At 43.2% G+C, this 21,187-nt stretch overlaps 1 protein-coding gene across 9 annotated transcripts in view; it reads right to left on the bottom strand.

Annotated features, from left to right (window-relative positions):
- The window catches only part of GRAMD1B (GRAM domain containing 1B), a 236,009-nt gene that overhangs the window by 145,874 nt on the left and 68,948 nt on the right, over positions 1 to 21,187 (bottom strand). The gene's annotated exons all lie outside the window — the stretch shown is intronic.

Below are 21,187 nucleotides of genomic sequence, written 5' to 3'. Positions count from 1 at the left end.
ACAGAAAGTTTGGCCTAAGTTCCCAATGTTCTATTTACACTGAACCACTTGTGCTCCCCAAATACACCATGTACACTTGTCTCGCCAAACTTTGCTCATAGTGTCCCTCTGCTTTAAAGGTCTCTTCTACATGATCCCACAGACCTCACCACAATAACTGCATCTTCCACTTGGGCCAACTGAGCCCCATCTCACACAGAAGCCTGGCTGGCTCTTCCCTCTGATGTAGTTAGGGCCTACCTAATTCAGTGATTTTCTTTCTTTTTTTGTTTCCTACTGACCCAGTGCTCTGTTCCCTTTGAACCACAGAGCAATGACAAATCCAAGCCTAAGCAATTATTGCCAGTGATAATGGTAACTCTACCCAAGCCTTGGAAATATGTTTGCTACATCAGAGAAAACCTCTTTTAGTGCAAATGTTGGCTGCTTTTTTCAATGTATTAAAGATATTGCATACTAATATGTTCAATTTAATACTAACACTAAACCTTCACATTTAAACAGTGCTTTCCAATATACAAAGTACTTCCACACACTTCCATATGATCTTTCCAAAGTCATGAAGTAGATAAAATATGTATATATTCTGGTTCTCATTTTGAAGATGAATAAGAATTCAAGGGGACACATGACATGTCTAAGAACGAACTGTTGGTAAGCTAAGGAATGAGGATTTCAATTCAGGTTTTCTGTCCCTGAATTCTTTGTGCTTTCACATTGATAATGCTGGCCCATAGCATTCACTTGGAGCTAGGAAGGGATTGATGGCAGGAATGGCCTCAGTGATAAGACTGAGGGAGCTCTGAACTTGAGGGAGAGGGGCTGGAAGGAGCTTGAATGTTCATTCTGCTGAAATTGTCTTTTGCCCCTGCCATGTAGGAGGCAGCCCTCAGCCAGAAAGCAAGTACATCTGGAAAGTCCAATGCAGCAAAAACCTTGAAACAAAAAGTGACAAGAGTTTGCTCTGACCAGTCAATGGGCACTGATATAAGACAGTTTACCAAATAGTGACACTTGCTATGAGGCCAGAAGGCCACATATGAAACCATAGAAATAAACAAGTTGTTGACTATATCTGAAAAAAACAACTTATGCCTAAGAGTAGAGTTGTCTCAACCACCTGCTGGTGAAAAGCCACAGGAAAGCCAACCAAGACAGAGCAATGTGCCCGGGCAGAGGGCAGGACTTCCTAGAACTGGAGCCAGGCCTAGAGAGACTTCCAAGAGTCCACTGATGGGTTGGCCGAAAGCCCAAGGAAAAGTCTTTGGGGACCAGAGAGGCCAGCACTATCCCTTTCAGGCATGAGGGCAGGCCTCAGGAGGGTGCCAGCTGCGGAGCACAAATGCTGGTGCCCTGAGGGCCTCTTCACAGAAATAAGTTTAGGAAACTGTCCTAGCAGCAGTGCCAACTTGATTGTACTGCCAGTGAAAGCAGAAGTAGCTTGCTTGATTTAGGAGCTAACCTTGAGTAGACTGGGACAGCTGAGTTCCCTAGAAACAACTAGCGAACTCCTATAAGAACGTTTAGAAGCCCAAGGAAAAAATAGCAAGAATCTAGTTTATATCTGATTGAAGATCAAACTCAATGAAGAACAAACGTTTTCAAGATGTTTTATGACTATGGTTTCCCAACTGCTAATTTTGTCACCACCTGCCTATACCCCTCTCGTTAATATAGATCAAAGCTCTTAAACTGAAAGTGTGTGAGTCCTGAAGGTACAAGAAAGGGAAGATACAGAAAGCCTTGTATTGTGCCCCTGAGGAGGACCAAGGAGAGGAGAGGCTGATGCATCTGGAAAGGAGTTCTTCAGTGCTAAAGGACAAAGGACTCGTGGGGGAGGGGTATTTACATAGAAACCCTATCACAGACCAATTGCCAGATACAAGGAAGGGCTGTGGAACTCAAGGACAGACTGCAAGCTGTGCTGTTTCCCAGAAAGAGTCCTGTCAGCTTCCCTGCTTCCCCCTTCGCTGCTCCACTCCTGTCCCCATCCCCCACACAACTTAATTTGCCCTTAGCCCCAGGGAAAACCTGGTTTATGGTAAAACTGAATCTTGTTTGTTTCCAATTAGAAGAAATAAAAACAGTCCTCACCAAGAACTTTGGTTATTTACCAACTCATAGAGAGCCCCTCAGGGGCCTGGAGAGAAACAGCATTGACTGGACCTCGAGTCAGGATATCTGCGTGTAACAACCTGATCTGTTTCCACAACGCCATTTTCCACACAGGATTAAATGCCATATCTTCTCTGCCAAGAACTCTGACTACAACTTTCTGCTAAGGAATACACCAATCATGGCCACTTTCCATCAGCAAGTAGGCAACAAGTACTGGATAATTCAGAATAGTGAATGAACAAAAGAACACTGAAGTTGAATAATCCACAGATCATTTATTTTTGGTTTGAGAATGTTAACGACACACACACACACACACACACACACACACAACACACAATCACGCTCCTGCCCTATATCCAATTAACCTTCTTCTAGTTCAGCTCTGGGACACACCCACATAGACAAGGACATAAAAAAGATTCTGATGATCCACAAAATGGAAAATTCATTCATTCAGAATTCATTCAAAGAATACTTTGAATATCAGCCTATAAACAGAAAGCCAGATTTGAATGGGCCAGGTACTGTGTTAGGAGGCCACAGAGGCAAAGTACCCTAAGACCTAGCCCTGCCCTCAAGAATCTTAACGTATGTCTAGGAATGGAGCTTACAGTATAAAAATAATTATGAATACTTCAAAGTTTGTATTATATAAGAAGGGGAAACTAACATGTACTGAGTGCCCGCTGTATGTATTTTTCATATACTATCTCAATTAAGTGTCAGTATTTGAGCAAAATAATGTTCTTCACTTTTTCATTCAAACTCCACTGTTCTCAATTTCTTTATAGCAAGTATACAAGTGTCCCATTTCCTGCAACCAAATACTCCGATCTGTCTTAACTCCAAGAGCTGATCATTGTAACTATAATTCATCTCTATGATGTCATGTTCTTTTTGACCTATACAGCATAGTCCCGGACAACCTGCTATACATGCTTTTCCAAGTTCATGGCTAGGCAGGTGATTAATTGTATTGGTGATGTCTAAAGCCCATCAGTGTGTTTCCTGAGTCCCCTATGTAACTCTGCTGGGCTAAGAGAAGTAAGGGGATTATACCATGCTTCACTGGCTAAGGAGACCTGACTCAGAGTTGGGGAAAATTACAGGACCGCCAAGGGCTAGTCCCAGAGGAAGTTCCACTTCTATTTTGTAATTGCCTATCTGTGGAGTTGACACAAGTATTCCACCTACACCTATATACCTTACACTTTCTTATCACTCAAAATTATTCTATTCTCCTCTGTCTTTTCTGCTCATTACTCGTATTTCACTAGTAAATGGGTAAGGGAGGGGAGGAGAGTTACAACGAGCAGAGAACAACACTGGGCTTTCACTGTTTCTTTAGGATCCTTTAGATTTAAAAAAAAAAAAAGTCTGCTTCATACTCTTCTCTATGTCCATTTTCTTCTCAGGCAATTTTAGTGAGAAGGTAATAAATGAAATTGCAATGGGCATGCTCCATTCCAATTGCTCCTAAAGGGCAAATATTCGCACAAAATGGGCTCAGACTATCTTTGGTTTCATCATACTTTGAGTGTTGAATTTATCTGCCTTTTTCCCTTTCCTTTCATTACTCTACTTCTCTAACTGTTGATCTCCACTAGCTGCATCTATTTCCTCAACTCACTTCATTTTGTAATCAAGCTTCCATCTGTATTGCTTAATACAAACTGTTCCGTTATTCCTATCCCAATTCTTCCTGACATTTCTACAGCATTCAAAATGGCTCTTCCTTCTTGAAAAAAAGAAATTATTCTGCCCTTGGCTTAATTTCTTAGTGAAATCACATCTCTCATTCAACAAATATTTCTGGTGCACATACTATGTGCACCATTTGAGGGAACATAAGGTTTAAAAAGAGAGAGAAAGATATATTCTGTCCTTCAGGACTTTACTTTCTAATGAAGAAAGAGATATTCCATTGAATAATGAGATTACATATAATAAGATAATTGCTTCATGGAGGGTGAACGGCAGAAGCGTATATACAAGTACAGCACCCATACAAGAGAAAGAACACATGGGGCTGCATGGGAATACAGACAGAGCTTCATGGAGGGGGAAGCATTTGAGCTGACATTTAGAAGATGAGGTTTTACCAGGCAGACCATATTCCAAGCAGAGGCACTGGCACATGCCAACACACAAACGCATGAAAAGAGGTGCGTGCTCAGTCAAGGGCCTCGAGCTCCATTCTGCTGGAGATAAAGGCCGAGGAGGGAATGGCAGAAGATGAATGAGGGGAAGTAAGCAAGGTCTGCATTGCAAAGGGCCTTAGAAATAGGATTAAATTTCATCTGGTAGGTGATGAGGAGGCACTGAAGAATGCTGAGCAGGTGAGTGATTCGTGTATTAGAAGAAAGTAGAGGGGTAAGTGGAAGGCCTATAAAGGGAGGTCTGTCAATAAAGCAGAGAGAATGAAGACTTGGGCTAAGGGAGTAGAATAGGAATGGGGAGATTTAGGAGGTACTTGAATGCAGGTGACAGAAAAAGGAGAGGGAGACATCTAGGATGTCCTTGTTAAAAAGAAACAACAGACCAAAATGGAGTCACTTGAGCAAGCCCTACCAAGGCTTAATAGACTTAACACCTAACCTAACTGCAGTTTCAGCTTCTCCCAAGGAGTCAAATTTTAAACCAATCAGTCTGAATTTTTCTGATCAACACTAATGAGGTAATCTGCCTGATGAGTTCCCCTGCAGTCTCCTAAGGGACGGTGTCTTGACCTGAAATAATCCACGCTTTCAACTTCTTAGTCCCACACTCTTCTCCTTAAAAAACTACCTTCCGTTTTGTTCACCTCATTGGGTGCTCTTCTAGTTGCTGGCTGGGAGGCCGCCCGATTTATGAACTGCTTAAGAAAGCCAATTAGATATTCAAATGTACTTAGCTGAATGTTGTTCTTCAACACCCCGCTTCCTTTGCTTGACAGCACCTGAGAGCAGTTCTATCTTCTTCGGGACCCCACCACTTCAGCATAGTGCAAAACAAGTGTGAGACAAGCAGCAAGTACCTGATGACTAGTCAATCACTACTACCTTCATCAACTAAGGGTAAGTAAGCCTACAGCCAATCTTAAGTGAGGTTTGTACCTCGAGTGAGAGCAGGAAGCCTTCTAAAGTGGGTTATGAAAAGATGTCAGGGAACCCCATTGGGTTCTCTATAGCATCCATATGCACATGCCTTACAGCCAGGCATCAAGTAACACTTGTCTATTAAGAATAAAATATATGGGACATAGAGCACAGTACAGTGTAGCCATAGCTCTGGAGCTGGGCTCAGAAGACCTGGCCTTGCTCTGGCTCTGCCACTGACCCGGCAGAACACAGAGCAAGTAGCACCACCATTCCGATTGCATCTCTGGAAAAGTGCAACGAGTGTGCTAGAGGATCCCACAGGCCCCTTCTAGCCTTACCAGTACAATGAAACTAAGGAAGGTTTAATTGAGTAAGGAAATCTTCCAGGAAAATCAGTTTGAAAGCAGATTAGCAGTGAAGAGAGTTGTGTGAACTGAATGAGGAGAGTGAGGTGGCATTGTCCGGACAGCAGGGACAGGAGAATGGCAATCTGAAACAACTGCGGTTCAAACGCTCGGAAAGGACATTCACAGGGACAGAGACACAGAACTGTGACCTCCTTGCTGACTTCCTGTGAACTCTTTTTGTTTCCTGCTTCCTTTTTTTGTTATTCTGTTTTCAGCTTATCATGTTATCATAATCTATAATTCTTGTAATAAAATCATGCACCAACACTTAAAGCACTAGGGCCTACAAGGTAACCTAGTCTAAGTCTTTCCCTTTCAGAACAGGAACCCAAAGGCCAAAGAAGTTAAGAGATACGTGTAAATCCACAGGTATTTAACAGCACTGCAAAGAATAAGGTTCACATCAGCTGACTCTCAGAGCAGCGTCCTGCCCACAATATCATGCTGGCCTTCTGGTACAAAAATATAAACTCCCAGAGAGTAGAGAAGGTATCTTACTTTTTTTTTTCTTAGCCCTTTGGTGCTATCGCTCATAAGGAGGATACTGCTACAACTGTTCGCTCCACAAAATGTATTCTGTGCTGTTGCCGAGTATGTTCCAGGTAACGACTCTGTTCTAACCACTGGAGACACAGCAGCAGTGGACCTCAGATTCTTGTTCAGCAGTAGGGACGCAGAGAAGGGAGACAGATCACCAACAAGGGAACAAAAGAACATGATAATTTCTACAGTACAAAGTATTACAAAGACAATAAAATTGGAGTGTGAGTCCCCAAAAAAGCTAAAAAATATGTTAAGGTCACATCGGTAAGTTGCATGGCCTGGACTTGAATCAATGCAGATCACTCCAGAGTCTACAACTTCACCAACTGGGCGGTCTTAAGTGACTGGTGCTGCAGTTTGCCAACAAATGCCACGGAATGAATGGCTGCTTGGATGTGAATGCGTATAATCAGAAGGGTCCCCATGTATTTTCAGTTTGGAAGGGCATTCAGAGGGAGGTTCTAGTGAATTCTATTTAATTTTAGTTCATCCTAATGAATCTCTAGGAAGTCATAAGGGAAACAGATTACAGTTTAATCAATGATTCTTCCTTTTATTCTATAGCTATCTACTGAGACAAAAATAGACTTAAACATTTGCTTTCCTACTTTCCTAAATATTAAACATGGCTCTTACACAGCACATATTCAAACAATATTTATTGTTGATGTCAGTGGAATGAAACATATTACAATACTCTAAGACTCAGTGCTCACACAATATTTAGATACAACAAGTTAAAATAGTTCTCAAAATATAAGTGTTACATGTACCTAGTTCCACAAATACAGTCTCACGAAAGATGGAATAAGCATTGCAGAGTACACACAAAACCAACCCTAATCTGACAAATGCCTCCTATTTCTCTTTAAGGCCACGTTTAAATCTCACCTTGCCTCTTTTTTTTACAAGTTCTTCTCATTTTTCTAAAAGTTCTCACTCTGTCTTCTCTCCTAATTACACCTCATATCACAAAAACGTCTCATTTCAGACTCGGCAGACAATCCTGCTCTCCATTTATTTAAAGTCCTCCACAGAGCGTTATGGGTAGTACTGATTAAGCCGAAATCAAAGATTCATGGAGCCAGATCACAAGAAACTCAGATACACACAACACCCCACGGCTGGTTCCCTGTCCCACACACTTACCCACGAGAAGGGGGATCAGGTCCCAGAGGCCCACCAGGAAATCCTAGGACACAATGCAGGCTGCCTTAGCTGCTCACACGCAGTCCTAACCACATTCTAGACCACTACTTTTTCCCTGTCTACCAATCCCATGTGACTCAGCAAAGATGCTGCAATGACGAACAACCGCAAATCCCGGCGCCTGCTCTTCAGATCAGATGAGCTGGACCCTAAATGACACCAATATGAAAACACCTATTTCCCTTACACTTAAAGGGGAGATAAAAAGAAGTGAGCACCTACTGTGCATTAGGCACTTTCAGAGATGCTTTACCTTTACTATTTCATCTTCAAACCAGCCTCCAAGGTAGGTGTTGTCATGCTCCCTTATTTATGTAGAAGGAAACTGATGATGCAAAACAACCTAAGGGCAGAAAACACTTGCCCCAGGCTGGACTTTTCCTCCAGGGCAGCAGGCTGCAAATTGCTATTGGAATAAGTCACATGCAGCCACTGGGAAGTCATCTACCCTGGTGAGGAACAGTGTCAGCCTGGGCTGTTATCAACATTACCATGTTTCCCCGAAAATAAGACCTAGCCAGACAATTAGCTCTAATGAGTCTTTTGGAGCAAACATTAATATAAGACCCGGTATTATTATATATTATATTATATTACATTATACCCGGTCTTATAGTAAAATAAGACTGGGTCTTATATTAATTTTTGCTCCAACAGACGCAGTAGAGCTGATTGGCTACGTCTTATTTTCAGGGAAACACGGTATTTTTCAAAGATAAACAGCCCTGGAAGAGGCAGAAACTCATTCTATTTCTCAGCTGTCCCAAGTCACTCAAATTCACAATCAACAGCCACCTGTGTCTCCAGCTGCTCCATCACTCAGCCCCAGCTGGGCTTACCTTGTCCTCACCTAGAACAGGACAGGGCAGACAAAGTCTCTAAGTCTCCCTGATGTGGGTGGATCTAATCCAACTGTTGACATCAAGACAAGTATCACATTTAATAGGCAAATTAGAATTTCTTTTTTTTTTTTTAAGATTTTATTGCAGAAGGGGAACAGTGTGTACTTCCAGGCCTTTTTTCCAAGTCAAGTTGTTGTCCTTTCAGTCTTAGTTGTGTGCAGCTCAGCTCCAGGTCCAGTTGCCATTGTTACTTGTAGGGGACGCAGCTCACCATCCCTTGTGGGAGTCAAACTGGCAACCTTGTGGTTGAGAGGACGCGCTCCAACCAACTGAGCCATCCGGGAGCTGAGCGGCAGCTCAGCTCAAGGTGCTGTGTTCAATCTTAGTTGCAGGGGGAGGAGCCCACCATCCCTTGTGGGACTCGAGGAGTTGAACAGGCAACCTTGTGGTTGAGAGCCCACTGGCTCATGTGGGAATCGAACCGGCAGCCTTCGGAGTTAGGAGCACGGAGCTCCAACCGCCCGAGCCACCGGGCTGGCCCAAATTAGAATTTCTTGCTGATAAGAGCTGAGTCACCATGGCCAAAAAGCACCTCACCTGCCCTAGGGGATATCCATGGTTAAACACACACACAATACTTATGTATTAAATATACAGCATAGTTATTTTAAAAGACTTCTTTATTTGTTCACTCATTCATTCTCAGGTACCTATCCACTTAAACTGGATGGGTGTGTTTGAAGCTATCTGCATGGTGCCAACTGTTTTTTACCCTCTGATGATACTGAGCTGATTGAGACAGTGAAAGTGAATTATTTCCAAAAATCACCTGTCATCCAAAGGGGCCTTAACCTAGTAGGCGATTAGGGGCAGGTGCTCCAGGGCTCTGTGGCTATGAGAAATAAGGATAACAACCCAAAAGTGCCTAACTTTTGAATCCTTTGTATTAACAGTGCTGGTAAGAAGCAAAACAGAACTTGTGTTTCCCCTGCCCATCCTCTGCTGGAGAAACCAAAGGGAAGTTCAATGGTCCTTCATCTAACAAAAAGAAAGAGACACATAAGGCCCAGTGATCCCGTGCCATGGCCAGTCGACAGAGCACGAGCCACTTTTGCCTAGTCTGTGAAATGAATAGACTAGACCCTACCTATGTTGAGCGGAAATTGCTTCTGCGCTCCTAAGACAATATGTCCATCCAACTCCACTTCCACTAGAGAGGCTATCCTTCACAAGATCTGGCCAACCACCATACTCTCCTTGGATTTACTTATCACATTTAAAAATGTTACATTTATTTGTATGATTTGCATTGACTGCCTAATAGATGTGTAATAAAATCTGTTGTTGAGCAAATGAGTGGGTGGACAATAAATAAACTAGACTGAATCCTTCAAGAGCAGAAGTCAGCCAAAATTCAATGGGCCAGCACATAGCTGCCAAGCTGTAAGTGTATGTAGAATTTGGACTCTCCTCACTGTGGCAGCCTGACTGCTTAATGTGTCCCTCCAAATGGGAAGGGAGCCAAGGGGAGGGTAAAATCCAGCAATGCTTTTCACAGGGGCTGCTGCTTTAAAAGAATGGAGGCATGCTGAAACAGCTGCTTATAATGTTTGGTTTTTATTTTCCATTTCCTGTGGGTTTATATATATTTTTATTTATGTATATATAATATTAGATATATTTTATATAATTATAATATATAATATTAATATATATAATTATATTTATATTTATATATTTATTATATATATAAATCTACAGGATATGTCAGATATATACATTATAATATCAGATATATACATGTACTGTACAATATTGGTATGTCAGATATATACATGTACTGTGCAATAAACAAAAAGGCCTGAATTAAAATTGACAGAACATAACCTCTTTTTGAGTCAAATTTCCACCACTACTTAGTTATATGAATGTGGGTATGTTTCAGAGTTTCAATTTCCTTAAGTGCCAAGTGGACATACTCACTACATCTGTCCCATAGGATGCCGGAACAAATGAAATAATGGATTGTCATTTCATAAGCATGTTATTGGAAGGCTCAGTTTGTGCCAGGCACTGTTAAGTGCTGGGCAAATACAAAGAATAATTATACTCTGTGCCCACCTTCCCGAAGCCCATGGCCTGGTAAATCACTTTGAAAAGGATAGAGTGGTAGCTACTCAAATGAAGAGATTATGACAAATTGCTATCGCCAGCATTGTTTTCATTTGTGTCCATGTGGACACCATTCTCTGCCCACTAGAAGCTCCCAATGGCAAGTATCAGTGTCCCCTCTTTCCTCTGCACCTCCTCCCTGGGGTCCCAGTTCAAGGCTCCACACGCTATGATAGTTCAGTAAATGGCATCCGTGACCTGCATTAAAAGGCTATCATTATACTGCATAAAGAACGGCGTTTCTATTGGCCACTCTTTGGCTATTGGCTTCCACTGGAGCTAAGAGGAGGAAGGAGTCCAAACTACAGAACAACTGTTCTGGCATCTGACAGCTGCAGAGAGGGATCCAGCTAATACCATCATCTCCCAAGGTTTTAGAAGATGTAAGAGCAACAAACGCATCTGCATTCCAAACCACCCACACTAATTAAATGGAGTCTTAGTCTCAATGGGAGGAGAGTCAGCAGCCCCCATTCATATCGCTCTTCAAATCAGGTGCAAGACATTACTTTTACAACTCCTGATTTCCAAATTTTAGAAAATATACCAATTCCCTTTCAATGATGTGCCCAAGTAACTTGTTTTTAAAAGGTGGGCGAAGGCTAATCACTATATTCAGATTGTACCTGGGCCCCAGGTTGACCATCAGCCAAAATATTGCTCCCAACGTGCTCTTGCAGTCTGGGTCTCGTTGTGGGTCAGGTCAACCACTCTCCACCTAACCACGCCAAGTTTGACTCTCGAATAGATACCACCCTTAGGAGATCAGCAGTCTCTGATCTCTGACCACCTACAATTTGATGAGAGACACAGTCTGCATAAAGAAAAAACCATCAGGCTTAAAACAGACAGACAAGCCAATACAAAACAATCCAGATTTACATAAATGGCATTTGAGGTGGTGATTATCCAGCTTCAACAGGACTTCTTGCTTTGCAAAATGATGTACAATAGAATTCTATGAAAAAAATTTCCTTATAGTCCTTCCTTCATTTGATTATTTGTTCATTCCCCAAATACATGTTTACTGAGCTCCTACTATGTTTCATGCGAAGAGAGTGGCAGGCACCAAATAAAACAATCACCGAGTAAACTGACTCTGCCCTCACATCTTATGATACAGTGAATGGTACAATGTGACCAAGTAATCACAATTTTGGAACACAGATGTAATAAATACCTGAGTCAGAGCCTACTTCCTAAAGGAAAGGATAACTAACACCCAAAAGAGAAGAAGGACTGAGGATGGCAAAGTGGGTCAGGGTCACAAAAAAGGAATTCCATGCGAAGGAACAATGTCTGTGAAGACCTGGAAATAAAAGAAGGCACTGAAAACTTACTTTGGCTGGAGGCAGAGTCCTGGGAGCAGCAGTAATTGAAAGGGGTGGGGGGAGCAGAAGTGATATCATGAAGAGCCCTCTGGCTGCAGAATGAAGAATTAAAGGGGAGGAGCCACAAGGTAGTGAGTGAGACCAGTTAGAAGAATGCCTGAGTAACACCTGAGAGATGGTGATGGATAAGAGAGGGGCAACAGTGGTGAAGAGAAGACAGACTTTAAGAACATTTTCTTTCAAGGGAGGGAAACCTTGTGAAACGGAAGGGTACCAATCCCCAATGCAAGGAACCAATGACAGGGAAACTGGTTTGGAGGGAAAGACGACGGGTGCAATTAGGGATGGAAAAGCTGTTTTGAAGAACATCCCTATGGAAATGCCCACTAGCCAGTTGGACGTATGAGCCTAAGGCTCGGAGAAGAGATGCGGTCTGAGCTATAAATGTCAGCGTCACCATCACATAGGGATGATTACAGCCAAGAGAGTGGATGACATGGCCCAAGGAGAGTGGATTGAGGAGGAGGGGAGAGAGGGAGGAGGAGGGAGGAGGAGGAGAATAGGAGGCCTGGAGTCAGAGCCTTAAGTAGGACCAATATGGAGAGACAGGCAGACAAGAGCAGCCCGTAAACTATAAAACCTCATCTTCAGCACCCATCACTAGATTGAAAAAGGGACATCTCATAAATAGCAGCAAACCAGTATTGCAGCTTACACACTAGCCAGAGGAGTAGACTCAGAGGCCTCACAGACCACCCAAAAAAAAATCTCTTCTTAACTAGTGAAGACACACTCTTCAAACACATCTACTTAATTCTGTCGTAAAAGATGAAAAAGAAATGTATACTCTCTACTTAACAAATGAGAATGATGCTGAGGTCCAGAGAGGTTAAGTCACCTGCCCAGGACCACACAGAAAAAAATGAGCAGAACCAGAGCTTGCACCGCACACTGCTCAGGCGGTCCCTTGGCCTGGTGCTAGGGCAGTCATCTTAGGAAAAATCCTTACCCTGCCCCCAAAGACAGACAAGGCCTGCGTGAGTTTCCTGGCTTCACTGATGAAGACATGGTTCCGTCCTAGGCAAAGATGGGTTCCCGGGACATGGGGTAGGCTGACCACTTAGCTGGGTTGTAGGCGACCTGTATTCTAGAGCCATTTCTGTCACCGACCAGCTTTGTGGCTTTGGACTTCTCTTTTTGCTTCAAGTTGAAATGATCACACAAAGCCCATCCACCATGAAGACGAGATTCTCTGAGACGCAAAACCAGAACTATAGGTACTAAGTAACAGTGAGAGAGAAGTAGATGGTGTGGTGGTGAAATCTAGGGCCAGGGATGCGCCCCTCCTCGCTCTCCCATCAAATCTTTTCCTCCAATTTGTTTTTTTTTCTTTAGTCAGAATTTCATATTCTACTGAAATTATCTTTTACATGTTGATCTCCCACACAAGCTGTGAGTTCTCCATCTTTGTAACCCAGCGTATAGCACAGCACCCGATTCCCTCTAAGTGTCTAATAAATGTTTGTTGAACTGTGAAAATTACCTCTCCTGAGTTATCTACATTTTCAGCCTAATCTCTCTGCCTGCTAAACAAAAGGAATATCGACTAATAGAGGCATTTTGGAAAGCAATTCAAGCATGGAGATGTCAGTTCAGAGAGACAGAAATCGTTCAGGGTTCCTGAGAACTTTCTGAATGGGCGGGCCACTTTCTACTCTGCTCGTCTCTAAGACTGGCTCTGTGTTCTAACATGTGTAGCGGCCAATTCCTCCAATAAGTCCACAGGGCTGCACAGCCCCCACTAGAGAACCCAAGTTTTTAACATTGAGTTCATGAAGGAATATTCTCAAAGGGCAATGACCAGATATTCTTTCATCTTCACTGAGGACAAGAGAAAATGAATTACACCACAGGGGATTTCAGTTAGATCTTAGGTAGAAGTTTCTCAATAGTATGGCTTGAAGACATAAAAGAAAGTAACCAAGAGAGGTGGTGCAATCCTTTCCTGGGGATTTTTTTTTTTTAATGACATTTTCACATGTCAGGAAGATGTGGTTTATCATAGACATAGATAGAGAAAACACCTGTTATCACCTAAGCTAAGACAAACTGTTCTTTAAAGAAGCTTCACCCTGTTCAGAGTAACTTTTATTACTCCATCCCATCCAACCCTGAGAATTAGCAAAAAGGTCAGAAAGAGCTTCAGAATGTAATGACCCAGCTAAAAAACAAATGCTGGTCGGATCAAGTCAGGTTGCTCTGAGGGGTCAGATGGGCACTATCATACAAGCTTGGATTACAGAGAAGGAAAGAAAGAGGCTAAGTGGCATGTTCTTTGATGAAGGGTCCCCTACTGTGGAGGTGTCTTCTCCTAATGGTTCCTCCAGAAGCAGTGCTTCAGAAAGTCATTTTTAACCTTATTTTGCAGACTTAACCTGTCCTCAACCTATGGACCGATGTTCTCCCTTACAGGTAACAAGGTAGAGAGGAGTTGATAAAAAAGAAAATAAATCCTTCAATTAAAAGGAAAATCTGAGTAAAAAAAAAATACTAGGAGATAATATACCAAACAGGCTACTAAGAAAATATACCAAACATATTTGAGTTAGCATGGTAAAATGATGAACTGTTTTCCTCTTCCTACTATCCAAAAAAATTTTTTTTAATACTTTTTAAAAAAATTTTATTGGGGCAGATTGGGGAACAGTGTGTTTCTCCAAGGCCCATCAGCTCCAAGTTGTTGTCCTTCAATCTAGTTGTGGAAGGTGCAGCTCAGCTCCAAGTCCAGTCACCGTTTTCAATCTTTAGTTGCAGGGGGCACAGCCCACCATCCCATGCGGGAATTGAACAGGCAACCTTGATGTTGCGAGCTCCTGCTCTAACCAACTGAGCCATCCGGCTGCCCCTCCAAAGGCTCAGTGGCAGCTCATTGTCTTCAATCTAGTTGTGGAGGGCGCAGTTCACTGGCCCATGCAGGAATTGAACAGGCAACACTGAGCCATCTGGCCACCCCAAAAGTTTTATATTAACTCATTATTTTATTATGCACACAATATTCATTGACTGTTATAATATAAAAGATTATTTTAAAACAATTTGGGAGACCCTTGGAGAGTCTCAAATATGTGTCACTAAACTAACCTGTTTTTTCCTAATTGCTGGGGCAAATATTGAAAGGGTTACCACACTTACCCATCCCCAAACAAGGCCCCCAGGCAAATTCTTTTTCCACAGTTGCAAAAGAAAAGGGAAAAAAACAAGTGGGTTGTTAATTGGTTTTTTTTTTGTCCCTTTACTCAGCCCCCTCATTTCCTGAGTAAACTTGCTAACTAAAAGCAGCAAGGCTGAAAACCTCTGTGGTCAGATGGTGGAGTTTAAGAGGCACCAGGCTGGGAATAAGTATTATCAGTGTTCTGATGGCACAGAGAGGCCTGAAAGAAAATGAAGAAGTTCCAGATATGCGGTAGTTAGAACCTGGCCCAGACTTGAGTTCCATCCAGGCCATAAATAACCCAAATCTACCACCATGATGGGCCTATTCACCTTATTTCTTTATTTCATCTACTAATCAGGGTTGAACAACAAATCTCAACCCAATCAGAGTACGGACAAAGGGTGCAGAAGAAAGCCTTCACATAATCTGGCCAGAACAATGCATCAAGGGCCTCAAATGAAAATGCTGTGGATTTCCTTATCCCTCTCCTCTTCTACCACTAGTTTTAGCTAAGGCACAGCCACATTTTCCTGTATTATCTGAATGAAAAATCCAGACACATGATCTGAAAACAGAGAATACTTCACACCAGGACTCTCTTTAGGAGATGGCACACGCTGCCCACAATGGCATGGAGGATGGCAGGCCATTGCCTGATGTCTCTTTTACCAGCTTGAAGCATCTCCATCCTGCCTCCCTCCTCCCACCTGAAGGTCCACATTCAGTTTTTGGTTACGCATCCTTGATGGAAGCTTTCCTATCTCTTCTGAAAGAAGGACGATTCTTCAGGCTCCAAAGTTGCAGGATAAGAGCACATAGGCCCTTCCCTCCCCCCATCCCAAATTGTTTAAAAGCTGAATCTTCCTTCACACCAGGTACAAAAGCCCCTTGGTGAGTCACCACACTAATTTGGGCTACAGAGGAAAGAACCACAAAAGGGCAAAGGCCCCAGGAAAAGCCCTCAGACTCCATTAAGCTCTTGTGTACACAGCAACCCAGCAACCACCCCCAGGCTCTCAGGTCCACTTGGCTCTGTGTCTAAACACCTGCTTTAGGGCCCAGTAGCTCACCCACTGGGGTCAGGAAGGAAATTCCCCACTGGCAGCTTAGCCATTCAGACGCCTTAATGAAAACTTCAATGTTACCCTAGAAGCAATTATCAGTGACCATCATAGCAACTGGTGCATAGATAGTACCTGGGAGAAAGTAACCAAGCAGGGCAGACTTATCACCTGTTCATCTGCTCCAGGACCATCCCAGTCTCTTGCCTGACGTGTAATTGGCACGCCCTGAGTGCATAACCACTATGGAAACTTTCAAAATACCAACTCCCACAGAGGAACCTGGCCCGTGTGAATCAGTACACAGGGCTCCATCTCTAACTTCTCAGTTTCCACAAATTGTCTGAATCTGGAAACCACATTTACAGCCAAAGGTTGGCTGTTTCTCATGGAGCAGGTCACTTAGGCCAGTCGACACTGGCCTCACATATCACTGTACTTGCCCACAACCACTCCACATATCTGCTCAGCAGCCTCCCTATTCTCTTGACCTTGTTTTACTTTCCTTCAGAACCCCCCCCACACACACACACACACCTGTACGGTTATTACACATTCAAGGGCCAACTATTTTCAGGCCCTAAAGAGATGGTACAGGCTTTGAGCTCTAAAGAATGTGGTTCAAATCTCACCGTTGCTTCTGTTTGATCAGGAGCAAGTTCATCTCTGAACTTCAGGCTCCTCAGCGGTAAAAACACACCTGGCGGCTGTGTTGTGAGGATTAAATGTAATTGCGCATTTAAGGCGCTTAGAAAACTTGGCACAAAATAAGACACAGTCCCGCCCTCAAGGAATTATGGGTCTGGTGGAGATTTTTGCTAGTCTAACCTTATCCAGCACTGATTACTTAATCTGCTGACAAATCCTAGGTCTCCTCTGCATTTCTTTGATGCTTTGTGTTAAGACAGAGTTTTCTCTCTCCCATGTTCCCTGAGCTTTTCATACATGGCAGGCTACACACAGAGCTGACTAGCGGAGCATCTGGATCACCCTGCTCACCTGGAAACTGAGCTGCAACCGGAAGCAAGACATGCTCTAAAGGTCAGAGGAAGGGGACGGAGAGTCAAGATAAATATACCAACGCTGTGTATTCACTACCTGCAAACTCACACGCCAGCTAGACTAGCACCAGATAGGTAACCTGGCCTTCCAGGCTGGGCAGAGTCAGTGAGAGGCACCCCCTGAGGTCAGATGTGGAGCTAAGCAGAAACCCTGAGGCTCCAGGTTGACGAGACTCTCTAGCTGCCAGGCTGTTAGACTGTGAGCAGTCCTGACAGGTAGGTATGTTATATAGAAGGAGAGACAGAACAGCCAAGGTGAAAGGTGGTACAAATGGTGAAAGAGAAACAGAGAAGTGCTTCTGTGTGACCGACAGTTAGACCTCCATACCTACTTACTTGCCCCATGTCAGCTTGCCTTCCCCCTGCCGAGAACAACAGGAGGCCATCCTGGAAGATATGGCGCAATTCAATTCATGAGTTTGCCATAATCCAAGAGAGGGACTCTGATACTCAATTGGGGTTTTGAACAATCATCACAACCAGTTCAGGCCAAGGGATTTCAGGAGACATGAAGGTGCTCTTTCTAAGAGCTTGCCCCATCAACTTCAGACTGCGTTATCCAAGGAGCTCAGGAGGCAACATGGCCAGCAAAAAACAACAGGGCCATCTTGTGCTAACAAAACAATTCCCAGCTAGACCACTGGAAGAACAGTGCCAGGCTCTGGCGTCTACCCCACCACCCAGTTCACACAGAACAACAAGAATTAGTTGCTTCACATACCATTCAGAGTATGTTATCTCCCAGGTTCCAGAGTCTGCAGTGGCTCCCATTGAGCTGAATGCTCTTTGTATATAAAGCACACTGTCTATAGGATCTCAATGCATCTTTGATGGCTGACTGATTAATTGAAATTCAAACTCTTCCACATAAATCATAGTTTGTCAGCCCATCACATCCCCACCCTCATTTTTCCACATCCCTCATCAAGACCACACTTGGTCATCCATTCCCATCCTCAAGCCAAAACACCCAAAGTGCTTTCATCAATACGCATTTAGTCCCCATTCAAAACTCAGCCTCTACAGAAAGTAGATTCCAGGTTGTCTAGGGCTGGGGGGATGAAGGATGTGGGGACTAAGGGTGATATATAAAGGGTACAGATTTCTTTTTGAGGTCACGATAATGTTCTAAAATTGATTGTGGTGATGGTTCCACATATTTGTAAATATACTAAAAACCATTGAATTGTATACTTTAAAAAAGAGTGAGTTGCATTGTATGTAAATTACATCTCAATTTAAACAAGAAAGAAAGAAAGAAAGAAAGAAAGAAAGAAAGAAAGAAAGAAAGAAAGAAAGAAAGAAAGAAAGAAAGAAAGAAAGAAAGAAAGACAACCTCAGCTCTGGGAAGGAAGGAAGGAAGGAAGGAAGGAAGGAAGGAAGGAAGGAAGGAAGGAAGGAAGGAAGGAAGGAAAAGAAAAACAACGTAAGCTCTGGACTCATCTCTTCCAGGAAATTTTCCCTGACTCATGAATAAAGAGAATTCCATTCCAAACAGTATAGAAAAAGTAGACATTCATTCACTCATTATTAATTTATTCACCAACAAATATCTATGGCTCACCATGCAAGGCCAAGTATAGTATTAGACAGTGAAGATAACAAAGATGAACCAGAGATGATTAGACTTGGAGTATTTCAGTGCTGTATGGCTGTGTCCTTGAATCCCAAAACCATGCCAATCACCCATTTTCTCCATTTTTTTCTTCCCAGGGTTAAGGAGAAGAAAGGGGTCTCATGATCCTCTTTGTATTTTCAACTTTGAACAGTTAAAATCCACAAGCTGTGGCCTTCTCAGCCCATTGCCTTCTACCACATCAGAGAGAATTCCAGTCCTAATGGTGCTATTCTCTGAATGTGGAGAGGTAGATTTGGGCGGGGGGGGGGGGGAATGTGAAAAAGGAAGAAGCCACACTGGGCCTGGTACGCTCATCTCCCCTAAGCCAAGCCAGAGAAGTCATTTTCCAATCACTGTTTCCAAGTCACTTAATGTATGAGGAGTCCCACGTGTGGCTCCAGGCCGTGTGAGTCTATAACTTCCTACTCTCAAGCACTTACCCACTTCACTGAGACACTCACAGACCAATGACAATAGTCCTTCATCCCTGCACAGCAAGGAGAAGTTTACAAAACATTTTCACATGTATTGCTCGAGAACTCCCATTAACCCACAGATATCCCTTCCAAGAATGGAGAAATTGAAACACAGAGGTGAAGTGAGGTGTCCGAGATTCCACAGCTAAGCTAATAAATGATAGAACTTGACTGCCTCTAAATGCCACCTCCTTCTCAGGGAATCTTGTTGGGCATCTACACTTGATTGGTTCTTTTCTTCCCAAGAAGCCTTCCATTTCTAAGGCCTGAAAATGACAGGATTGTGTTGTAGCCATAATCCAGACAGATTCCAACAGGAGGCAGTATATCAGTGATTAAGAGTAGAGATTTGAGTCAGACAAATTTGGGATTGAATTCAGTCTATCTTTTTCTACATATATGCTTATATTCTTCTAATGTAACAAACCACCATTTAAAAGAACTGCCTTAAACTACTCGTAGGAAGTGAAAATACTTCCTGATTTTTAAGAGTACATTTCCTGCTTCTACAAAAATGAGGATTCCACTGCACCCTTAGATGACTCTCAGAACCAGGGAAGCCTTCCTTAAATCTAACCAAATCCACCCCATCCCCACCCTGGCCAGCAATGTAGGACTCTTTTCCCCATATTTTGTCCTTAGTCTCCATGGTTGAATCTCAAGGTCAAAAATGGGTCTCTTTTAAGGTCTTTCACATTTAAAAAAGAAAGCTGGCAAACCATAATGAACTTTCAGTTCAAGATTAGCTCCCACCAAGAGTGCCCTCTACACTGTGAAAAAGGCAGCAGGACAAAAAAAAATTGTATCCCCAGATCCACAAAAAGTCCCAGAACAGAGCTCTGCATCTGCACCTGCCGGGAGAACCACATCCAGCCATTGTATCCAGAACAGAGAAACGCTGGAAGGCGTAGAATGCTCATCCTATGCATGAACTGGCTGATTCCCAACGGCCCCCCAAAGACACATCGCTCACTCTGTTCCTATCTATGCCTTTGCCCAGATTGTTTCCCTTTCCTGATCACATGCCCCAACCTCATAATTTTCCTACCGTTTTCTACTGCTTATCTGGTATTTGTTCCTGTTTGAGTATCTTCCTTCCATAGGTCTCTCTCCTCTTTTTTTGTACAATCATTACCACATGGCACACATACTACATGTCTTCCAATGGTTCTATCTCTTCAGTACGAGTGAAACTCATGTCTTAATTTCTTCTCCAACTCTCCTCCCACCCTCCTTCAACTTCCAGGTCCCCTCATCCTATCCAGCCCTCCCCCACACTTCCCCCTGGAGCACATCATCATGAGTTGGAACCAGACTGAGCTCACAAGAACATTCAACAAGTACTTGTGAATTCAAACAAATGAAATTGCATAGGTTGGGAGAAGGAGCCCCAGGGAAGCGGCCAATCCCGCAGCTGCCCCACGCAGGAGCACAAACGACTGCTAAGAGACAGGGCCCTAGAGTCTGCAAGGAAGTGGATGGGGTCCATAGCATCAGTGAACCGGTGAGGACTGCCCCCTCCACCTGGCAATGGGCTTGGCTCACAAACAACTCCTGGCCAACGCTGTGTGGAGCTGCCCTATGGTTTTCTACACTGATTCCCTGCATAGGGAAAGCGAACTTCCCCCACTACTCAGGTGCCACATTTACCCAGGCAAAAAAGTTGCTGGCACACACCACAGTGGCACGGACCAGGCCTAGATAGGTATCTAAAGACTCTGTGTGGTAGGAAATGTGACTCACTCTAAAGAAAACTCCACCACCTCTTCTAGATATGTGGGCCAGGAAAGGCAACCTGGTACGGCCAAAAATAAAATAATAAAAATTGAAATGGAATATAGAAATATAAATCTAAGTGAAGAAGCCACTTCACCTCTTCGGCCTTCTGCTATCTCCATCTATAAAATGGGAATAATAGTAATATCTACCTCAAAGAGCTTTTGTGAGGATTAAATTTGGAGATAGTCAGTGAAGAGCTCACCATAATGACCTGCTCATAAAAGAGGCACAATAATATTACCTGCTATAGTCTTTATTATTCATTTTGCTGTG

This window comes from Rhinolophus sinicus, linkage group LG16, assembly GCF_036562045.2.
Source record: "Rhinolophus sinicus isolate RSC01 linkage group LG16, ASM3656204v1, whole genome shotgun sequence".
Classification (NCBI taxonomy): domain Eukaryota; kingdom Metazoa; phylum Chordata; class Mammalia; order Chiroptera; family Rhinolophidae; genus Rhinolophus; species Rhinolophus sinicus.
Note: the sequence above shows the minus strand (reverse complement) of the source record. Positions and strands in the feature narration are given on the sequence as shown.